This window comes from Rhinopithecus roxellana, chromosome 5, assembly GCF_007565055.1.
Source record: "Rhinopithecus roxellana isolate Shanxi Qingling chromosome 5, ASM756505v1, whole genome shotgun sequence".
In the NCBI taxonomy this organism is placed as follows: Eukaryota; Metazoa; Chordata; class Mammalia; order Primates; family Cercopithecidae; genus Rhinopithecus; species Rhinopithecus roxellana.
Genome location: NC_044553.1, coordinates 150,524,154 through 150,545,899, shown reverse-complemented (window position 1 = coordinate 150,545,899; position 21,746 = coordinate 150,524,154). Strand labels below are relative to the sequence as shown.

Genomic DNA, 21,746 nt, shown 5'->3' with positions numbered 1-21,746 from the left:
TAGGAGAAGCATAGTATGCAGGCAAGTCTCCATCTGTTAGAAGACTAAACATACATACCCACCATGAATGTATAATACATGAAATTTGGCCTTCAATTTTAATAGTTTTATTTTTTTCTCCTATGACTGGAGCTTTCTGTTCTCTTTACAGTTGAGTCATGGAATATAGGTGTCTACTTCACATCTTTTAGTAGGTATAGCTTGTCAAAGATGGTGATCTGGAACATGAAAATAATTAATGAAAATGTTTAAATTTATACTGTGATTTGGCACTTGTATCATGTTTAGATAGCTTAAAAACTATAGAAGTCACAGTACTTAGTGGGTCTGTAAATAAGAAAGTCCATAGTTTTGATAAATATTCTCTTTAATTGAGATGTACAGAGAGTTTCTTGCTGGGTCAATAGGATAGTATCATTTTGGTGAAAACCATGTCTCTCTGAATTTGATGTTTTCGTTTCCGTGTTCCCCATCCCTCATTCTGCAGCCCCTTTTGAAGCTCTTTTGAATGTTGAATTGTTCATAAGCTAAAATCCAAGAAATTTCAGCTGACAACTTAGAAAATTAAAGTATGGTATATTGCCCTACTGGTGTGTGGCTGCACACATTTCATCAGGGAAAGTTTTTTGATCTAGGATTTATTGCTAACTGAAAAGAGAAGAAAAAATATCTTTTATTTATGATTATGAAATAGCTTTTTCTTGAATATAACAGATTTTTTAAGTCATTATTTTGTGCCAAAGTTTTCTGAAGTTTCCCTTATACAAAAGGATAGTTTTATTTTAAAATCTAAAGTTTTCTTTTAATAATTAAAAATGTTTCAGAAAAATTATAAAACTTTAAAACTACAAGAGATGTTGGAGTTTAGTACTACTCCCTCAAGATTTAAAAAGCTAAATATTTTAAGACTGAACATTTATGTTATTACAGGTGTGTTAGTCATATTTTCCATGGATATTTGTTCATTACCTTTTTCCATTGAAAAATGACGTTAAACTTTTCATACACTTGAATTGATGAGCTACCTAATATAAAAATGAGAAAACCAATATGCATTTTAAAATTTTAACTTTAGCGTTTATAAAGTTCATATATACCCTAAAGCACTTAAGAAAATACGGCATGTTTGACTTTTATTTGCTAGAGAGGTTTTTCTGGTTGTTTTTGTTTTTGCTTTTTTCGAGACGGAGTCTCACTCTGTTGCCCAGGCTGGAGTGCAGTGGCGTGATCTCAGCTCATTACAACTTCCACCTCCTGGGTTCAAGCGATTCTTCTGCCTCAACCTCCAGAGTAGCTGGGATTACAGGTGCCCGCCACCACACCCAGCTGATTTTTGTATTTTTGGTAGAGACATGGTTTCATCATGTTTGGCCAGGCTGGTCTCGAACTCTGGACCTCAGGTGGTCCGCCTGCCTTGGCCTCCCAAAATGTTGGGATTACAGGCATGAGCCACCGCGCCTGGCCAGCTGGAGAGTTTTTAAAGCAGAGGTGAGCACACACTGGATGCGTTTGAATGTGTTTGTGTAGTTTGTTGTGAAACTGTTACATTTAGCAGGCAGATCCAGAATCACTAGTGAACTGCCATCTTGGTGGGGTTGGCTTAAATGTAATTGAATGTTTAGATTCTATTTCTTAATTGGTTGGCCAGTATGAAAATATGCCAGTGCAAGTAACCATAGTATCAAAGAAGTTAAAGTTATGCAGAGCTATAGTTTATACATCAGGTACTGCCATTTACTGTAAACCACCTGCAAGAAAGTCAGGAACAACTAAATTCACAAGAACTGTCCTGCTAAGAACTGTATTAAAGATTTCCATTCTGTTTTACTAATTGGGAACATCTTAATGTTTAATATTTAAACTATTGGTATCATTTTTCTAATGTATAATTTGTATTACTGGGATCAACTATGTACAGTGGTGATGCTAGTAGAAATTTAAGCCTTGGAAATACCACTTTCATATTTTCAGATGTCATGGATTTAATGAGTAATTTATGTTTTTAAAATTCAGAATAGTTAATCTCTGATCTAAAACCATCAATATATGTTTTTTACAGTAATCAACATATAAATATTTCAGTAATATAAACTGAAAAGGCTGCTGCAGGTAAACTATACTAAGATCTTGGCCAAATAATTTACAATTCACAGATTATTTTGTTTAAGGAGGTGCTTTGTTTTTGTCCTTAAAACTTGATTTTTCTTAAGGCTTTATTCATGATGCCAAAGCCAATGAGGAAAAAAACTCAAAACCAGTTGAGTATCATTATAGACAAAACTACCAGTAGTCCATATTGTTTCATTTAATATTAAGTTGAATAAAATAAATTTTATTCCAGTCAGAGCCTAAATCACATTTGGAATGGCTGAATTTTTGATACTATTTTTGAAATCATGCTAGTGCCGGCCGGGCGTGGTAGCTCACACCTGTAATCTCAGCATTTTGAGAGGCCAAGGTGGGTGGAGCACGAGGTCAGGAGATCAAGACCAGCCTGGCCAAGATGGGGAAACCCCGTCTCTACTAAAAACTACAAAAATTAGCCGGGCACGGTGGCAGACACCTGTAATCCCAGCTACTTGGGAGGCTGAGACAGGAGAATCACTTGAACCTGGGTGGCAGAGGTTACAGTGAGCCGAGATGGTGCCACTGTGCTCCAGCCTGGGTGACAGAGTGAGACTCCATCTCAAAAAAAAAAAAAAAAAAAAAAAAAAAAAACTCATGCTAGTGCCAAGAGCTATGAAATTCTTAAAACCGGCCCATTGGACTTCTGTACAAATACAAAATAGATTCAATGCATAATCAAAATATAATTTTAAAATCTTAAGTAGAAAAATAAATCTTGATGTTTTAAATTTTTAGGAGGATTCAATAATTAATATTGATTACCTCCAGGCTGGGCGCAGTGGCTCACGCCTATAATCCCAGCAATTCAGGAGGCTGAGGCGGGCAGATCACTTCAGGCCAGGAGTTCAAGACCAGTCTGGGCAACATGGTGAAACTTCGTCTCTACTAAAAATACAAAAATTAGCTGGGCGTGGTGGCACACACCTGTAATCCCAGCTACTCAGGAGGCTAAGAATCGCTTGAACCTGGGAGGCAGAGGTTGCAGAGAGCCGAGGGCTCACCACTGCATTCTAGCCTGGCGCAATAGAGTACGACTCTGTCTCCGAAAAAAAATATATATATGTCTATATATATATATATATATATATATATATATATATAACTTGCTATTTAAAACTTGATCCCGGCTGGGTGCGGTGGCTCACGCCTGTAATCCCAGCACTTTGGGAGGCTGAAGCAGGTGGACCACCTGAGGTCAGGAGTTCAAGACCAGCCTGACCAACATGGTGAAATCCTGTCTCTACTAAAAATATAAAAATTAGCTGGGTGTGGTGGCGGGCACCTGTAATCCCAGCTACTTGGGAGGCTGAGGCAGGAGAATTGTTTGAACCCAGGAGGTGGAGGTTGCGGTGAGCTGAGATTGTGCCATTGCACTACAGCCTGGGCAATGAGTGAAACTCTTGTCTTAAAGGTTTTTTTTTTCCTTGGGCCACTATTTTCTCTTTCTTTCTTTTCTTTCTTCCTTTCTTTCCTTTCTTTTCCTTTGTTTGTTTGTTTGTTTGTTTTTAGTAGAGACAGGGTTTCACCATGTTAGTCAGGCTGGTCTCAAACTCCTGACCTCAGGTGATCCGCCTGCCTCAGCCTCCCAAAGTGCTGGGATTACAGGTGCAGGCCACCGTGCCCGGTCTTGGGCTACTGTTTTCAAAGTGAATTGTTCGTTGTATTGAGTCCTTAACAAGTACAGACGTATGATATATGTGATCCTAATTAAGAAATACCAGATTGGATCAACTAATTATGTCAGCAATGTAAATAACTTTATTTTTCATATTCAAAATAAAAACTTTTATTCCTGGTCCCTTTATAACCAGCATCTTTTTGCTTTGAAAAATGAGCTGGCTTTGTAGTTTTTTAAAGTCTTAAACATAAGAAAAATGTCTTTTGTTCCAATTTGCTTTCATGAATGAAGACCATTGACATGGTTGGTAAATTCTAGAATTTTGATTTTGTTTTTTAATTTGAAGAAAACCTTTGCTATTTTTATTTTTTCCAAATGGTCTGACATTTTAAGAATGAATGCTAATAACTTCTAAATTTATTGTCATTGGCATGTTTAATAGCATATCAAAAAACATTTTAAGCCGGTGGATGCATAGACAAAGCAATGAGAAACTAGTGAAATACACACGGATGTTCCTGAGGCACTTAGGAAGCTCTCAGTTGTCTCTTACATAGTTCAAGGAATGTTTTCTGAATTTTTTTAGTGCTTTTTTTTTTTTTTTTGAAAGACGAAAACATACATTTTAAATGTGATTATCTAATTTTTACAACACTGGGCTATTAGGAATAACTTTTTAAAAATTACTGTTCTGTATAAATAAAATATTTGAAATTCAAGTGCAGAAAATATCTGAAACAAAAAGCATTGTTGTTTGGCCATGATACAAGTGCACTGTGGCAGTGCCCCTTGCTCAGGACCCAGCCCTGCAGCCCTTCTGTGTGTGCTCCCTCGTAAGTTCATTTGCTGTTATTACACACACAGGCCTTCCTGTCTGGTCCTTAGAAAAGCTGGGCTTCCAAAGCACTGTTGAACACTGAGGATTCTGTTGTTAGTGTGGATGTTCAATGAGTTGTATTTTAAATATCAAAGATTATTAAATAAAGATAATGTTTGCTTTTCTATTTCCTTTTGAATTTGTGTTTATTGTTAATTCATAGCTATTCAAAGTATGATTACAGCTGGGCTTTGTGGCTTGCATCTGTAATTCCAGCTACCCAGGAGGCAGAAGCAGGAGGATTGCTTGAGCCCAGGAGTTTGAGGCTGCAGTGAGCTATGATCTTGCCACTGAATTCTAGCCTGGGCGACAAAGCAGGAAAAAAGTGTGGATGGAGGACCAGCAACATCTGTATCACCTGTGAGTTTTTCAGAAATGCAGAGTTTCAGGCCACACTCAGACCCTACTGAATCAGAACTTGCACTTTTTGCAAGATCCCCAGGACACTGAAGTGTAGAGTGAAGCTTGAGAAGCACGATTTTATGGATTGTTCTTAACCAGCTGTGGTAGTGAATATGAGTAACGCAAGCCAGCACAGTCCATTGATATTCTATTCCAGCTTACTGCCTGCCAAAAGGTCCATTATTACTGGATCCCGAGTCTTTTCCAAGAGAAGCTAAGTTCCAAATTTTTATTTGAAATATATTTTTTAAATGATTGCTTAATTGGCAGGGCGCCAGTGGCTCACGCCTTTAATCCCAGCACTTTTGAGAGGCCAAGGTGGAAGGATCACTTGAGCCCAGGAGTTCGAGACCAGCCTGGGCAACATAAAGAGACCCCATCTCTATTAAAAAAAAAAAAATAGAGACAGAATGCTGCCTTAAAAAAATCATAAATGTTTGCTCAATTGATTTTTAACCCTGAGGGCCAAACAAAGCACATTGGTAGCAATTTTTAAGAGTGCTGCTTTTCCTCATTTTATCTAACTCTGGACACCAGAATCCAAATGTAATGATTGGACTCCACCTAGACTGATTGAGGAATATATTGTCTTCACATTAAGGGTTGTCTATTCATTTTAGCTTTAATTAGGATTGGGCACAAATTTTGAAACATAATAATGTTACAGGACAGGGATCGCGATCCAGACCCCAAGAGGGTTCTTGGATCTTGTGCAAGAATGAATTCAGGGCAAGTCCATAAATTGAAAAAATTGAAAGCCAGTTCATTAAGAAAGTAGAGGAATAAAAGAATGGCTACCCCATAGGCAGAGCAGCCCTGAGGGCTGCTGGTTGCCCGCCCACCCCCCCCCCCTTTTTTTTTTTTTTTTTTTGAGACAGAATCTCGCTGTGTTGCCAGGCTGGAGTGCATTGGCATGATCTCAGCTCACTGCAACCTCTGCCTCCCGGGTTCAAGCAATTCTCCTGCCTCAGCCTCCTGAGTAGCTGGGACTACAGGTGTGTGCCACCATGCCCAGCTAATTTTTGCATTTTTAGTAGAGACAGGGTTTCACCATGTTGGCCAGGAAGGTCTCGATCTCTTTACCTCGTGATCCACCTGCCTTGGTCTCCCAAAGTGCTGGGATGAGCCACCTCGCCTGGCTGGTTATTTCTTGATGATATGCTAAACAAGGGATGGATTATTCATGCTTCCCCTTTTTAGACCGTTTAGGGTAACTTCCCAACATTGCCATGGCATTTGTCAACTGTCATGGCGCTAATGGGAGTACAGCAGTGAGGACCAGAGGTCATTTCATCACCATCTTGGCTTTGTCAGCCAGCTTCTTTACTGCAACCTGTTTTACCAGCAAGTTTTTTATGACCTGTATCTTGTGCAGACCTTCTGTTTCATCCTGTGACTTAGAATGCCTTAACCATCTGGGAATGCAGCCCAGTAGGTCTCAGGCTCATTTTACCCAGCCCTTATTCAAGATGGAGTTGCTCTGGTTCAAACACCTCTGATATTTCCCTACTCCCTTTTATAAGACAACCCTTAATCCTAAGGGTTGCAGAGGGAAGAAGATCCATCTTCTGTAACTTCTTCAGGCTGAATAGGGGTGATGATATTCCTGCCTATGAGAGTCTCTTGTATTAGGGTAGAGAGGAGCTCACTCAGTCAGTATGGCTCTCTATCCTTCCTCCCTTCCCCATCCCCTGACAACTACCATTCTACTTTGTCTCTATAATTCTAAGTATCTCATATAAGTGGCATCATTCAGTATTTGTAGGGTTTTTTTGTGACTAGTGTATTTCACTTAGCATGTTAAGGTTCATCCATGTTGTAGCATATGTCCGAATTTTCTTCTTTTTAAAAGCTGAATAATATTCTGTTGTATGATATATGCACATTTTGCTTATTCATTTATCCATCAAAGAAAACCAATAGCTTTTTTACATACCAGCAGTAACCTGGTTAAAAAAAATAAGATGGAAAAATACCAAGCCCAAAAATGTCAAATTGTTGAACACCAGAGAGGTACTATAATTCAAGCTGAGCAGAAAGGAATGGCCCTTGTCTCAGCCCTGAGCCACATGTCACTACATGGGCCCCAAGCAGCTCTTCTTGTGCTCAGAGTCCTGCTAAGTCTTATTCTTCACCTCTCTAAAGTGGCTCAAACTAGCGCAGGAGGCCAGGAGGGAGCAGATTCTATGCCACCTCCATTGCTTCTGTGCCTTCTCCAGATCCATTTTTTCCAAATGCTGTGTTTGAATTCTGCACAGGGGCATCTCTGTCTCCAACACTGAAACCGCTTTTACCAGACCCAGAGAAGACTGCCTTTTTTTTTTTTTCCTGTACGGGGCCTCATTCCGTTGCCTAAGCTGGAGTGCAGTGGCACCATCTCAGCTCACAGCAACCTCTGCCTCCTGGGCTTAAGCAATTCTCCTGCCTCAGCCACCTGAATAGCTGGGATTACAGGTGCGGGCCACCACCTCCAGCTAATTTTGTATTTTTAGGGGTTTTGCCATGTTGCCCAGGCTGGCTTAGAACTTCTGAGCTCAGGTGATCCACCCGCCTTGACCTCCCAAAGTGCTGGGATTACAGGCATGAGCCACCTAACCCGGCCAGATTTAACTGCTTTGAACCACCATCTCACACATCTTCCAGGGGCTTCTGTTAAATACAGAGTATTAATAGTGTATAATTCCATTTATGTAAGATCCTTGGACTAGTCAAACTCATAGAGACAAAAAGTAGAATGGTGGTTGCCAGGTAGAGGGGAAAATTGGGAGTCATTTAACGAGTATGGAGTTTCAGTTTGGGAAGATGAAAAAAGTTCTGGCGATGGATAGTTGTGATGGCTGCACAACAATGTGAATGTACTTAATGTCGGTGAACCGTATAACCATTTAACAATTGAAAATGGTTATAAAGGTCAATTTTGTGTTATGCATATCTTATCACATAAAAAATACAGAGGACTGATCACTATATTTGCTCCCTTCCAAAATCCCACCTAGGTTAAAGAAAAATACATAAACCCACAAGAACACAGGGACCAGGAGAGGAGATGCATTCACTGGATTAGGTTTGGTTGTAAAAAAAAAAAAAAAAAAAAAAAAAAAAAAAAAAAAAAAAAAAAAAAAACCTCCCGGGCACGATGGCTCACACCTTGTAATCCCAGCACTTTGGGAGGCTGAGGCAGGCGGATCACAAGGTCAGGAGTTCGAGACCAGCCTGACCAACATAGTAAAACCTCATCTCTACTAAGAACATAAAAATCAGCCAGGTGTGGTGGCATACACCTGTATTCCCAGCTACTGAAGTGGCTGAGACAGGAGAATCACTTGAACCAGGGAGGCAGAGGTTGCAGTGAGCTTGAGATCATGCCACTGCACTCCAGACTAGATGACAGAGCAAGACTCCGTCTCAAACAGAAACAAAAACTAATATAACAGTGATTTTACATGCTATGGTTTTTTTTTTCTCCTCTCATCTTCAAGAAATGTGGAGACTGCCAGTCCAGGGATGATACAACATCACAGTGTCAGGAATCTGCTCTTTCTGTATAATTGTTACAGGAAAGGGGTCCCAATCGAGACCCCAAGAAAAGGTTCTTGAATTCAGGCCAAGTCCACAGTGCAAAGTAAAAGCAAGTTTATTAAGAAAGTAAAGGAATAAAAATTCCCTACTCCATAGACAGAGCTGCCGAGGGCTGCTGGTTGCCCATTTTTATGGTTATTTCTTGATGATATGCTAAACAAGGGGTGGATTGTTTATGCCTCCCCTTTTTAGACCATATAGGGCAACCTCCTGATATTGCCGTGGCATTTGCAAACTGTCATGGTGCTGGTGGGAGCGTAGCACTGAGGAGGACCAGAAGTCACTCTTGTGTGGCCTTTTTGGTTTGGTGGGTTTTGGCCAGCTCCTTTACTGCAACCTGTTTTATCGGCAAGGAATTTATGACCTGTATTTTATGTTGACCTTGTATCTCATCCTGTGACTTAGAATGCCTTAACCATCTGGGAATACAGCCCAGTAAGTTTCAGCCTCATTTTACCCAGCTCCTATTCAAGATGGAGTTGTGGCCGGGCGCAGTGGTTCATGCCTGTAATCCCAGAACTTTGGGAGGTTGAGGTGGGTGGATCACGAGGTCAAGAGTTCAAGCCAGCCTGGCCAACATGGCAAAACCCCGTCTCTACTAAAAATACAAAAATTAGCCGGGCGTGGTTGGCATGCGCCTGTTATGCCAGCTACTCGGGAGGCTGACGCAGGAGAATCACTTGAACCCGGGAGGCGGTGGAGGTTGCAGTGAGCAGAGATCGCGCCATGCACTCCAGCCTGGACAACAGAGCAAGACTCCGTCTCAGGGGGAAAAAAAGAAAAGATGGAGTTGCTCTGGTTTACATGCCTCTGACATAATGGCTTTATGTACATGGCTTCCATGGTTAAGGTCAGCTCGTGGATCTGATATGGCTGTGTTGGTGATCATGCCCAGCAATCAGAAAGAGAAAGGAGGCCGGGTTTGGTGGCTCATATCTGTCATCCCAGCACTTCGGGAGGCCAAGGCAGGAGGATCACATAAGCCCATGAGTTTGAGACCAGCTTGAGCAACATAGGGAGACCTCATCTCTACAAGAGATAAAAATAAATCAGTTGGACATGGTGGCGTGTACCTGTGGTCCCAGATATTCAGGAGGTTGAGGTAAGAGGATACCTTGAGACTGGAGGTTTGAGGCTGCAGTGAGCTATAATCGCGCCACCGCACTCCAGCCTGGGCAACACAGTGAGACCCCATCTCAAACAATTAAAAAAAAAAGAGGGCAGAAAAAGGCTATGTACCTTTTCTTTCAGGTTACCTTCTCAAAGTTGTGCATACCCCTTCCATTTATATTATATTGGTCAGAGCTTAACATGACAACTACTAGCTACAAGGTGGTTTTTATTCTGGGTTGCCATGCATCTTAGCTTGAGTACCCTACAGGCAGATCCTGAGATGAGGATTCCTGTGAAAATGATTATTTACTTATTTAATTAATTTATTTTGAGATGGAGTCTCACTCTGTCACCCAGGCTGGAGATCAGTGGCGTGATCTCGGCTCACTGCAACCTCTGCCTCCCAGGTTCAAGCAATTCTCCTGCCTCAGTCTCCCAAATAGCTGGGACTACAGGCATGTGCCACCATGCCCAGCTATTTTTTTTTCTGTATTTTTAGTAGAGACGGGGTTTCACTATGTTGGCCAGGCTGATCTCAAACTCCTGACCTCAGGTGATCTGCCCACCTCAGCCTCCCAAAGTGCTGGGATTACAAGCGTGAAACACTGTGCCTGGCCGAAAATGATTTTTTAAAAGTGTTCCAGGAAGAAATGGAAAGGGCATAGGGGAGTAAGAAAGTGGAAAATGGAAAGGAAGGAAGCCAAGCAAGGGGATCCTATCAAGCAAAGCCTCAGTCCTGCAGACAGTTCGGAGGCAGGATATTCATATCTTAGAGTTGTCCGAAACAGGACAGGCAAGCTGCAGAATTTTCAACTCCGGCTGAATAAGGTTGTGTTTCAGCTCTCTGGGCACCTGGAAAGTATGGGCTCCAGTAGCCTGGAGGCAGTCTGCTGACACAGGTGCTGGCTGGTGTGCACAAAAGTGGTAAAGGGATGAGCGGCTACAATAGGGACACTGGCATCTTGGCTGTCATGCATCCAGGTAAAAAGTGGGGGCTCAATTACTATATATGAAGGGGAGAACAGACTTTAGGGAATAATTATCAGTCATTTCCAGGTGAGACAACAACAGAAGAGAAATGCTAAATTTTTTCTTTTTTTTTTTCGGGGGGGGCGTGGGGGGTGGGGAAGAGTTTTGCTCTTGTTGCCCAGGCTGGAGTGCAATGGCACAATCTCCGGCTCACTGCAACCTCCACCTCCTGGGTTCAAGCGATTCTCCTGCCTCAGCCTCCCGAGCAGCTGAGATTACAGGCATGCACCACCATACCAAGCTAATTTTGTATTTTTAGTAGAGACGGGGTTTCTCCATGTTGGTCAGAGTGGTCTCAAACTCCCAACCTCAGGTGATCCGCCCGCCTCGGCCTCCCAAAGTGCTGGGATTACAGGCGTGAGCCACCGCGCCCAGCGAGAGATGCTAACATTTTTTTGTTTTTTGGAAGATGACAAGTTGATGCAGGAATGAGCAGAACCAGGAAGCTGGATACTCAGTGTTTAAGAGTTCCTAGCAGCACGCAGGAAAGGAAAGCAACAAGTATCCCGGGAGGTGGGGTTAGATGTAGACTGAAATCAGGAGGTGTGGTTAAAACTCTTTGAAAGAGGCTGGGTGTGGTGGCTCACGTAATTCCAGCACTTTGGGAGGCCAAGGCAGGTGATGACGAGGTCAGGAGTTCGAGACCAGCCTGACCAACATGTGAAACCCCATCTCTACTAAAAATACAAAAATCAGCCAGGCGTGGTGGCGCATGCCTGTAATCCCAGCTCCTAAGGAGGTTAAGACAGAAGAATTGCTTGACCCGAGAGGGGAAGGTTGCAGTGAGCCAAGATCATGCCATTGGACTCCAGCCTGGGCGACAGAGAGAGACTCCATCTCAAAAAAGAAAGAAAGAAAGAAAGAAAGAGAGAAAGAAAGAGAGAGAGAGAGAGAGAAGAAACAGCAGATTCCCTAGAGAGGAGACATTCATCACTAAAAAATATATATATATATATATTTAAAATAATTCGCAGAACTAAAAGCCCTTTTTGAATGGGCTCAGGGTGCCCAGCATAATGTACAAAACAAAAGCAAACCCACATCAAAGTACACCATTATTAATTTCAGAGCATCAGAAATAAAGAGAAGATCTGATAAGCTTCTTGGAAGAAAACAAGGCACAGAGAATAATCAGAGGAGAGTAGAGCAGGAAAACAGGGTCCTGGGTAGAGAGAACTGAGTCTAGCCAATTGATAGAATTCTTGATGTTTTGTTGAAAACAGAAGCACTTTATAATTCTCTGGGTAAGTTTTAGAAAGATTCTGTAGTAATGGAAAATTGTGCAAATTTAAAAAATGGAATCTGTTAATTTCAGGAAGAACAAAAGGTGGAAAAGGCAATATAATCTTGGTACAACATTTGACTCAGCTGCAATGAATAAGACTTACATAGTTGTATAAGGTAAGCATTGATTACTTACTTTACCAATAATTATGATATCACCATACTGAAAGCCCAGAAGGAAGGGAAATGAAGGGAAATACAAGAGTGCTAAATCTTTTTTTTTCCATAAGTTGGTAATGTATAAAATTAAAAAATGACAATCATAAGCCTAATGCTTAGAAATTCAGAAAAATATCAGACTAAATTTTAAAGTCTACTTTAAAACTGAGTTTTTGCTTTTTTTTTTTTTTTTTTTTTGAGACGGAGTCTCGCTCTGTCGCCCGGGCTGGAGTGGTGCAGTGGCCGGATCTCAGCTCACTGCAAGCTCCGCCTCCCGGGTTTACGCCATTCTCCTGCCTCAGCCTCCCGAGCAGCTGGGACTACAGGCGCCCGCCACCGCGCCCGGCTAGTTTTTTGCATTTTTTTAGTAGAGACGGGGTTTCACCGTATTAGCCAGGATGGTCTCGATCTCCTGACCTCGTGATCCGCCCATCTCGGCCTCCCAAAGTGCTGGGATTACAGGCTTGAGCCACCGCGCCCGGCCGAGTTTTTGCTTTATAGTTGCATAAATAAATTCATTTTGATGGTTTTCTCAGAACAGATGAACTGGCTGAGTAAAGTGGTCCATGCCTGTAATCCTAGCACTTTGGGAGGCCAAGGCAGATGGATCACTTGAGGTCAGGAGTTCCAGACCAGCCAAAAAATTAGCTGGGCACAGTGGTGCACACTTGTAATCCCAGCTACTCAGGAGGCTAAGGCAGGAGAATCACTTGAACCTGGAAGGCGAAGGTTGCAGTGAGCCGAAATCGAACAACTGCACTCCAGCCTGGGCGACAGAGTGAGACTCCATCTCAAAACAAAAAACAAAAAACAGATGAATTGTTTTTCCTTGAGGAATACTGATGATCCCACTGCTTGAGTAATGGAAACCAGCTTGCAGCTGATAAGTTATTTTTTGTCTTTTTTCCTGTTCTATCCATTGTCCTAGGTTTGAAATTTCAGCTAGGCAGCTTTGATCCCACCACCTGTAGCCACTGAGGTTCACAGGCTGTTTGAGATATTGTGTTCAATTGTGCTGGGCTTGTTTTGCTGCTTATTGAGTGATGACGAGCAATGTATTCGCTACTGAGATATTTTGCAGAAAAAGGAAGAGATGTCTTCAGCTCAAATGCTATCAAACTTGTATGTCTTTTAACTTTTTATTATAAAAAATTTCAAACATATGCAAAAGCAAAAGACTTGTTTAATGAACCTTATGTACTCACCACCCAGCTTCAACAATTATCAGTTCCTGACAATTCTTGTTTCACCTATCCCACCTCTACTATACACACATACAAACACACACACACACACAGACACACACCCACATGGGAGCAAAGTCAACTTCCATTATTTTGAAGCACATCCAAGACATCACATTATTTATCACATTATTTATTAAGTTTCTTGGGTCATAGTCCATCTCACAGAAAGAAATCCCCCATGAGAAACTTTTAGGACATAGCTTTTATGTTAATTACTTAATTTCTGCACTACCCATCCTTGCCTTCCTTCTAATTTTCTGCACTAGCTATCCTTACCTTCCTTCTAATTTACTAATCTGCCAAGGATTATCCTGCCTCAAGGTATTTGCATCAGCTATCAGCTGTTTCTTTCTGCCTGGATTGCTCTTTCCCAGATACTTATATGTCTCATTCTTTTTCACCCAGGGGAAATAAACAGCCTTGTTGCTCACACAAAGCCTGTTTGGTGGTCTCTTCACATGGACGTGCGTGACATTTGGTGCCGAAGACCTGGGACAGGAGGACTCCTCTGGGAGACCGGTCCCCTGTCCTCACCCTCACTCCATGAGGAGATCCACTTGCAACCTCGGGTCCTCAGACCAATCAGCCCAAGGAACATCTCATGAATTTCAAGTCGGGTAAGCGGTCTTTTCCAGCCTCTCTTGCTACCCTTCAATCTCCCTCTCTCAGTACCCTTCAGTCTCCCTGTCCTTCCAATTCCAGTTCTTTTTCCTCTCTAGTAGAGACAAAGGAGACACATTTTATCCATGGACCCAAAACTCTGGCGCTGGTCACAGACTCGGGAAGACAGTCTTTCCTTGGTGTTTAATCACTGTGGGGACACCTGCCTGATTATTCACTCACACTCCATTGGTGGCTGATCATCAGGGGGGCACCTGCCTTGGTCATTCATCCACATTCCCTTGGTGGCAAGTCAATTGCAGGGACGCCTGCTTTGGCTGCTCACCCACCCCCTTTTCTGTGTCTCTACCTTTCTCTTTAAACTTACCTCCTCCACTATGGGCAACCTTCCGCCCTCCATTCCCCCTTCTTCTCCTTTAGCCTGTGTTCTCAAGAACTTAAAACCTCTTCAACTCACACCTGACCTAAAACTTAAAAGTCTTATTTTCTTCTGCAATACCACTTGACCCTAATACAAACTCGACAGTAGTTCCAAGTGGCCAGAGAATGGCACGTTCGATTTGTCTATCCTACAGGATCTAGATAATTTTTGTCGAAAAATGGGCAAATGGTCTAAGGTACCTGACGTCCACACATTCTTTTACACATTGGTCCCTCCCTAGTCTCTGCTCCCAATGCGACTCGTCCCGAATCTTTCTTCTTTCTCTCCTCTTCCTTCAGTCTCCACCCCAAGCTCTGAGTCCTTTGCATCCTTCTTTTCTACGGACTCATCTGACCTCTCCCCTCTTCCCCAGGCTGCTCCTCGCTAGGCTGACCCAGGTCCCAATTCTTCCTCAGCCTCCGCTCCCCCACCCTATAATCCTTCTATCACCTCCCCTCCCCACACCCGGTCTGGCTTACAGTTTCTTTCCTCGACTAGCCCTCCCCCACCTGCCCAACAATTTCCTTTTAAAGAGGTGGCTGGAGCTGAAGGCATAGCCAAGGTTAATGCTCCTTTTTCTTTATCCGACCTCTCCCAAATCAGTTAGCGTTTAGACTCTTTTTCATCAAATATAAAAACTCAACCCTATTGAGTTTGGCCTGTTTGGCAACAACCCTTATGGCCTGTTTGGCAACAACCCTTAGATGCTTTACCGCCCTAGACCCAGAAGGGCCAGAAGGCCATCTTATTCTCAACATGCATTTTATTACCCAACCCACTCCCGACATTAGAAAAAGCTCCAAAAAAATTAGATTCTGGCCCTCAATCCCCACAACATGACTTAATTAACCTTGCCTTCAAGGTGTACAATAACAGAGTAGAGGCAGCCAAGTAGCAACATATTTCTGAGTTGCAATTCCTTGCCTCCACTGTGAGACAAACCCCAGCCACATCTCCAGCACACAAGACCTTCCAAATGTCTGAACCGCAGTGGTCAGGCATTCCTCCAGGACTGCCTACCCCAGGATCTTGCTTCAAGTGCCAGAAATCTGTCCACTGGGCCAAGGGATGCCCGCAGCCCAGGATTCCTCCTAAGCCATGTTCCATCTGTGCAGGACTCCAGTGGAAATCGGACTGTCCAACCTGGCAGCTACTCCCAGAGCCCCTGGAACTCTGGCCCAAGGCTCTCTGACTGACTCCTTCCCAGATCTTCTCGGCTTAGCAGCTGAAGACTGACACTGCTTGATCGCCTCAGAAGCCCCCTGGACCATCACTGATGCTGAGCTTTGGGTAACTCTTACAGTGGAGGGTAAGTCCATCCCCTGTTTAATTGATACAGGGGCTACCCACTCCACATTACCTTCTTTTCAAGGGCCTGTTTCCCTTGCCTCCATAACTGTTGTGGGTATTGACAGCCAAGCTTCAAAACCCTTTAAAACTCCCCAACTCTGGTGCCAACTTGGGCAACATTCTTTTATGCACTCTTTTTTAGTTATCCCCACCTGTCCAGTTCCCTTATTAGGTTGAGACATTTTAACCTAGTTATCTGCTTCCCTGATTATTCCTGGACTAGAGCCACATCTCATTGCCAACCTTCTTCCCAACCCAAAGCCTCCTTTGCGTCTTCCTCTCGTATCCCCCACCTTAACCCACAATGGGACACCTCCACTCCCTCCCTGGCAACTGATCAAACACCCATTACTATCCCATTAAAACCTAATCACCCTTACCTGGCTCAACACCAGTATCCCATCCCACAACAGGCTTTAAGGGGATTGAAGTCTGTTGTCACTCGCCTGCTATAGCATGGGCTTCTAAAACCTATAAACTCTTCTTATAATTCTCCCATTTTACCTGTTCAAAAACCGGACAAGTCTTACAGGTTAATTCAGGATCTGGGCCTTATCAACCAAATTGTTTTGCCTATCTACCCTGTGGTGCCCAACCCCATACACTCTTTTGTCCTCAGTACCTTCCTCCACAACTCACTATTCCATTCTTGATCTTAAAGATGCTTTTTTCACTATTCCCCTACACCCCTTGTCCCAGCCTCTCTTTGCTTTTACCTGAACTGACCCTGACACCCATCAGTCCCAGCAGCTTACCTGGGCTGTACTGCCACAAGGCTTCAGGGACAGCCCTCATTACTTCAGCCAAGCTCTTTCTCATGATTTACTTTCCACTTCTTCGCTTCTCATCTTATTCAATATAGTGATGACGTTCAACTTTGTAGCCCCTCCTTTGAATCTTCTCAACAAAACACCCTCCTGCTCCTTCAACATTTATTCTCCAAGGGATATTAGGTATCTCCCTCCAAAGCTCAAATTTCTTCTCCATCCGTTACCTACCTCGGCATAATTCTTCATAAAAACACACGTGCTGTCCCTGCCTATCAGTCCAACTGATCTCTCAAACCCCAACCCCTTCTACAAAACAACAACTCCTTTCCTTCCTGGGCATGGTTAGATATTTTTGCCTTTGGAAACCTGGTTGTGCCATCCTAACAAAACCATTACATAAACTCACAGAAGCAAACCTAGCTGACCCCATAAATCCTATGTCCTTTCCCCACTTCCCTTTCCATTCCTTAAAAAACAGCACTAAAAGCTGCTCCCACACTAGTTCTCCCTAACTCATCCCAACCCTTTTTTCATTACACACAGCTGAAGTGCAGGGCTGTGTGGTCAGAATTCTTACACAAGAGCTGGGACTGTGCCCTGTAGCCTTTCTGTCCAAACAACTTGACCTTACTATTTTAGGCTAGCCCCCACATTATTCCTGATACCACACCTGATCCTCATGACTGTATCTCTCTAATTCACCTGGCATTCACTCCATTTCCCCATATTTCCTTCTTTCCTGTTCCTCACCCGATCACACTTGGTTTATTGATGGCAGGCCTAATTGCCATTCACCAGCAAAGGCAGGCTATGCTATAGTAGTATCTTCCACATCTATCCTTGAGGCTACTGCTCTGCCCTCCTCCACTACCTCTCAGCAAGCCAAACTCATTGCCTTAACTCAAGCCCTCTTGCAAAAGGACTACGTGTCAATATTTATACTGACTCTAAATATGCCTTCCATATCCTGCACCACAATGCTTTTATATGGGCAGAAAGAGGTTTCCTCACTACGCAAGGGTCCTCCATCATTAATGCCTCTTTAATAAAAACTCTTCTCAAGGCTGCTTTACTTCCAAAGGAAGCTGGAGTCGTTCACTACAGGGGCCATCAAAAGGCATCAGATCCCACTGCTCTGGGCAACACTTATTGCTGATAAGGCAGCTAAAGAAGCAGCTAGCCTTCCAACTTCTGTCCCTCACGGCCAGTTTTTCTCCTTCTCATCAGTCACTCCCACCTACTCACAGACTGAAACTTCCACCTATCAATCTCTTCCCACATAACGCAAGTGGTTCTTAGACCAAGGAAAATATCTCCTTCCAACCTCACAGGCCCATTCTATTCTGTTGTCATTTCAAAACCTCTTCCATGTAGGTTAAAAGCTGCTAGCCCATCTCTTAGAACCTCTCATTTCCTTTCCATCGTGGAAATCTGTCCTCAAGGAAATCACTTCTCAGTGTTCCATCTGCTATTCTACTACTCCTCAGGGATTATTCAGGAACCCTGCCTTTCTTACACATCAAGCTCAGGGATTTGCCCCTGCCCAGGACTGGCAAATTGACTTTACTCACATGCCCTGAGTCAGGAAACTAAAATACCTCTTGGTCTGGGTAGACACTTTCACTGGATGAGTAGAGGCCTTTCCCACAGGGTCTGAGAAGGCCACCGTGGTCATTTCTTCCCTTCTGTCAGACATAATTCCTCAGTTTGGCCTTCCCACCTCTATACAGTCCAATAACGGACCAGCCTTTACTAGTCAAATCGACCAAGCAGTTTCTCAGGCTCTTGGTATTCAGTGGAAACTTCATACCCCTTACTGTCCTCAATCATCAGGAAAGGTAGAATGGACTAATGGTCTTTTAAAGACACACCTCACCAAGCTCAGCCTCCAACTTAAAAAGGACTGGACAGTATTTTTACCTCTTGCCCTTCTCAGAATTAGAGCCTGTCCTCGAGATGCTACAGGGTACAGTCCATTTGAACTTTTAAATGGATGCAGTTTCTTGCTCGGCCCCAACCTCATCCCAGACACCAGTCCTCTAGGTGACAATCTTCTAGTCCTCCAGCAGGCTAGACAGGAAATTCGCCAGGCTGCTAATCTTCTCTTGCCTACTCCAGATTCCCAGCCATATGAAGACACCTAGCCGGACGATCAGTTCTTGTTAAAAACCTGATCCCTCAAACTCTACAACCTCGATGGACCAGACCCTACTTAGTCATCTATAGTGCGCCAACTGCCATCTGCCTGCAGGATCCTCCCCACTGGGTTCACCGTTCCAGAATAAAGCTGTATTTGTCGGACAGCCAGACTAATCCCTCCTCCTCCTCCTGGAAGTCGCAAACACTCTCCCCTACTTCCGTTAAACTCACTCGCATTTCTGAAGAACAGTAATAACCCTCATGAGCCTAATACATCTCTTCATTCTATTAGGTCTGTTCGTCCTTACCCTACTTTTTGCAACAGGGCTTTACACAGTCACCCTCACTATTTGGACTGTGCCCAAAAAACTTGTCATCCCTACTATCTTCTGTCTAGTCATACTCCTATTCACCGTTCTCAATTACTCATAAATGCCCTGCTTTTGTTTACACTGCCGGTTTACACTGTTTCTCTAAGCCATCACAGCTGGTATCTCCTGGTGCTATCCCCAAACTGCCACTCTTAACTCCCTCTTAGAGTGGATAGATGATCTTTGCTGGCAGGGCACCCTCCAATACTTCCACCCTGATAAAGTTCTATTCTTTACTTTTATACTCACTCTTATTCTCATTCCCATCCTTATGCCACCCTCTACCTCTCCCCAGCTATCTCCACCATACTATCAATCTTATTCACTCTCTCCTAGCCGTTTCTAATCCCTCCTTAGCGAACAATTGCTGGCTTTGCATTTCCCTTTCTTCCTGTGCCTACACAGCTGTCCCTGCCTTACATACAGACTGGTCAACATCTCATGTCTCCCTACACCTCCGAACTTCCTGTAACAGCCCTCACCTTTACCCTTCTTTACTTTCTAGACAGGTCCAGCAAGACCTCCCCAGACATTTCACATCAGCAAGCTGCCACCCTCCTGCACACTTACTTAAAAAACTTTTCTCCTTCTATCAACTCTATTCCCCCCATATTTGGACCCCTCACAACACAAACTACTATTCCTGTGGCCGCTTCTTTATGCATCTCTCAGCAAAGACCCACTGGAATTCCCCTGGGTAACCTTTCACCTTCTCGATGTTCCTTCACTCTTTATCTCCAAAGTCCAACTACACGCATCACTGAAACAATTGGAGCCTTCCAGGTCCGTATTACAGATAAGCACTGTATCAATACAGGCAAACTTAAAAACATTAGCAGCAATTACTGCTTAGGAAGACACTTACCCTGTATTTCACTCCATCCTTGGCTACCTTCCCCTTGCTCATGAGACTGTCCTCCCAGGCCCTCTTCTTGTTTACTTATACCCAGCCCCAAAAATAACACTGAAAGGTTGCTCGTAGACACTCAACGTTTTCTCATACACCATGAAAATCAAACCTCCCCCTCTACACAGTTACTACGTCAGTCCCCATTACAACCTCTGACAGCTGCCGCCCTAGCTGAAGCCCTAGGAGTCTGGATAAAAGACACCCCTTCCAGCTCTCCTTCTCATCTTTTTACTTTGCATTTCCAGTTTTGCCTTGCACAAGGCAAAGGATCCTTCTTCCTCTGTGGATCCTCTATCTACATGTGTCTACCTGTTAATTGGACAGGCACATGCACACTAGTTTTCCTTACTCCCAAAATTCAATTTGCAAATGTAACCAAAGAGCTTCCTGTTCCCCTTATGAAGAGCTTCCTGTTCCCCTTATGACACTGACATGCAAAAAAAGTTATTCCACTAATTCCCTTGCTTGTCGGTTTAGGACTTTCTACCTCCACTATTGCTCTCGGTGCTGGAATAGCAGGCATTTCAACCTCTGTCACAACCTTCCATAGCCTCTCTAATGACTTCTCTGCTAGCATCACAGACATACCACAAACTTTATCAGTCCTTCAGGCCCAAGTTGACTCTCTAGCTGCAGTTGTCCTCCAAACCGCCAAGGCCTTGCCTTACTCACTGCTGAAAAAGGAGGGCTCTGTATATTTTTAAAAGAAGGGTGTTGTTTTTACCGAAATCAATCTGGCCTGGTGTATGACAACATAAAAAACACTCAGTAATAGAGCCCAAAAACTTGCCAACCAATTACACTGAACCCCCTTGGACATTCTCTAATTGGATGTCCTGGGTCCTCCCTAGTCTTAGTCCTCTAATACCTGTTTTTCTCCTTCTCTTATTTGGACCTTGTGTCTTCCATTTGGTTTCTCAATTCATACAAAACCACATCCAGGCCATCACCAATCATTCTATATGACAAATGCTCCTTCTAACAACCCCACAATGTCACCCCTTACCACAAAATTTTCCTTCAGCTTAATCTCTCCCACTCTAGGTTCCCACGCCGCCCCAATCCCGCTTGAAGCAGCCCTGAAAAGCATCGCTCATTATCTCTCCATACTACCGCACAAAATTTTCACTGCCCCAACACTTCAACACTATTTTATTTTTCTTATTAAAATAAGAAGACAGGAATGTCTGGCCTCTGAGCCCAAGCCTGCGCATACACATCCAGATGGCCTGAAGCAACTGAAGAATCACAAAAGAAGTGAAAATGGCTGGTTCCCGCCTTAACTGATGACATTATCTTTTGAAATTCCTTCTCCTGGCTCAGAAGCTCCCATACCGAGCACCTTGTGACCTCCACCCCTGCCCACCAGAGAACAACTCCCTTTTACTGTAATTTTCTAATACCTACCTAAATCCTATAAAACTGCCCCACCCTTAACTCCCTTTGCTGACTCTCTTTTCGGACTCAGCCCACCTGCACCCAGGTGAAATAAACAGCTTTATTGCTCACACAAAGCCTGTTTGGTGGTCTCTTCACATGGACGCGCGTGACAAGCGCCTGCCACCACACCTGGCTAATTTTTGTATTTTTAGTAGAGATGGGGTTTCACCATGTTGGCCAGTCTGGTCTTGAATGCCTGACCTCAGGTGATCCGCCTGCCTTGGCCTCCGAAAGTGCTGGGATTACAGGCGGAAGTCATTGCCCCCGGCCCTTCTTTTTTTTTTTTTTT

The 21,746-nt window shown here is 43.5% G+C and overlaps 1 long non-coding RNA gene across 2 annotated transcripts; it reads left to right on the top strand.

Moving 5' to 3' along the window:
- Positions 1–1,349: 1,349 nt before the first annotated feature.
- On the top strand, positions 1,350–20,956 carry LOC115897423. Of its 2 annotated transcripts, XR_004057206.1 has the most exons (7): positions 1,350–1,488; positions 4,839–4,982; positions 12,061–12,146; positions 13,117–13,310; positions 13,841–14,052; positions 15,593–15,786; positions 18,716–20,956. It is a non-coding gene; the product is annotated as an uncharacterized LOC115897423 (long non-coding RNA). The 2 variants fall into 2 exon arrangements; XR_004057207.1 differs by lacking the exon at positions 13,117–13,310.
- The last annotated feature ends 790 nt before the right edge of the window (positions 20,957–21,746 follow it).